This window comes from Octodon degus, unplaced genomic scaffold (genome assembly GCF_000260255.1).
Source record: "Octodon degus isolate 3935 unplaced genomic scaffold, OctDeg1.0 scaffold00014, whole genome shotgun sequence".
Taxonomy (NCBI): Eukaryota; Metazoa; Chordata; class Mammalia; order Rodentia; family Octodontidae; genus Octodon; species Octodon degus.
This window is the reverse complement of record NW_004524590.1, coordinates 19,280,832-19,282,584: the sequence shown is the minus strand read 5'-3', so window position 1 is coordinate 19,282,584 and position 1,753 is coordinate 19,280,832. Positions and strand designations below refer to the sequence as shown.

At 38.3% G+C, this 1,753-nt stretch overlaps 1 protein-coding gene across 4 annotated transcripts in view; it reads left to right on the top strand.

Moving 5' to 3' along the window:
• Nckap5 (NCK associated protein 5) overlaps positions 1–1,753 on the top strand; it is a 959,001-nt gene that overhangs the window by 253,591 nt on the left and 703,657 nt on the right. The gene's annotated exons all lie outside the window — the stretch shown is intronic.

Below are 1,753 nucleotides of genomic sequence, written 5' to 3'. Positions count from 1 at the left end.
TTTTTTTTTTTAAATGAGCTGATCTACCTGGTTATGGTTAATGAGGTACATCAGGCATTTGGATTTTGGTTAATGGAAGTTTGTGATGTTTATTTAGAATGAGATATTTCATTAGTGCCTGATGGTGTAACAAAATTTCTTTAGCACAATGAAACAAAAGTGAATTAAAAATGGATCAGGAGGAACTGGCACATGCCTGCAGTTCCACACTCTAGAAATCTGAGGCAGAAAAAGTACAAATTCAAGTCTAGATGGGGCAATTTAGCAAGATCCTGTATGAATATAAAAAAATAATAAAAAAAGAAAAGGAGTTTGGAAGGTAACTCACTGTAAATAGATGGAGTTCAATCTGCAGTTATGGAAATGGGGGGGGGGGAAAGAAAGGAAAGGAAAGAAGAGAAAATAAAACACAAGAAAAATAAAGTGGAAATGCTATGCTATAAGGAGCACATTTTTGTCAGGGCATTGGGCTCTCAATCTTAGAAACAATTAATGTCCCCTTTAGACACAAAGTTCTAAGGTAATGCTCTGAGGTTTCCCTGAGGGAACAATTTGCTCTGTCACCTGAGATCTTCTTTTATGGCTGCTCAGAGATAACCATTTTAAACAGAAGTCAACACATGTGACAAGCGGCAGATGCGCATAGCTGTCAGGGAGAGAACAAGGAGGAAAGGCTGAGGCTTCTGGAAATGTCATTCACCTCCACCAGCTGGAGCCTCATCAGAGAAACAACCCAACGTGCAAGTCACTTTTGTCCTCGAACCAAGAGACCAGGAAAGGCAAATCAGTACAATGCTAGCTTCTCAGGGATCATCATTGTGTGTGAGAACATCATTACTGGAAGGCGTCTTGTCTGGCTCTCCACACCTTTAATAGACACCTCAGGTGACATCAACCTGCAGCCCAGCTGCTACTGCTAGGGCTCAGCCACTTGAAACCAGGATAGATTTGGCCGTTTATGAACTTAAGTGAAAAAAGCAGGACCCAAGTTGTCCATGAGATTTAGCGAGGACACAATAATTGCTTTGCTTTCCACAGAGGTGATGCATTAGCCACAGTGGACCAGAATATGCTGTCGTTCTCCGTCATAAATGGAGCCAGGGAGGAGAAGCGCAGGAAGAAATAGAAAATGTCAAAGAGCTCTGGGTTGGAAATTGCATTTTGCAGATGTCATTAAGCTCTGTCAGGAGAGAAGATGCAAATGCTAATTGACAGATTTGATTAGGTTTATTGTCTTCAAGTTGCCAAGTAAGTCATCAGATGCTGCTGTTAAATCATTAATGCAAAACTTTCGAAAAATCAGTCATTTGTTATTCATCTTTTACCTTCTCTACAAAGGTGTCTTAAACTACTATCACCTTTCAACAAACAAAAGGCAGAATATAAATATTTATATACAGATCAAAAATTGAAAGAAGTCTTAGTTGGAATAGCAAAAGTGTCATAATAGTGTAAGAATATCTGTTATCAGTCAAGGACAATTAGGGTAGTTATTGTTTTATAGTTAGAATCATACACACACACACACACACACACACACACACACACACTTACCTAGACTTTCCTTAGACAGAAAATAAAAGGAATGATAACACATGACTAATTAGTGTAGGAGTATATATCAAAAGAGAAGGATTTTTTTTTTTTTTTTTTTTTTTGCTCAGACTGCCTTAAGGGCAGATTTGGTATCAAATGAGCTTTGTACAAAGCACATGCTCAATATTTTTAACCATTACTAGTAGTGTATGAGGCA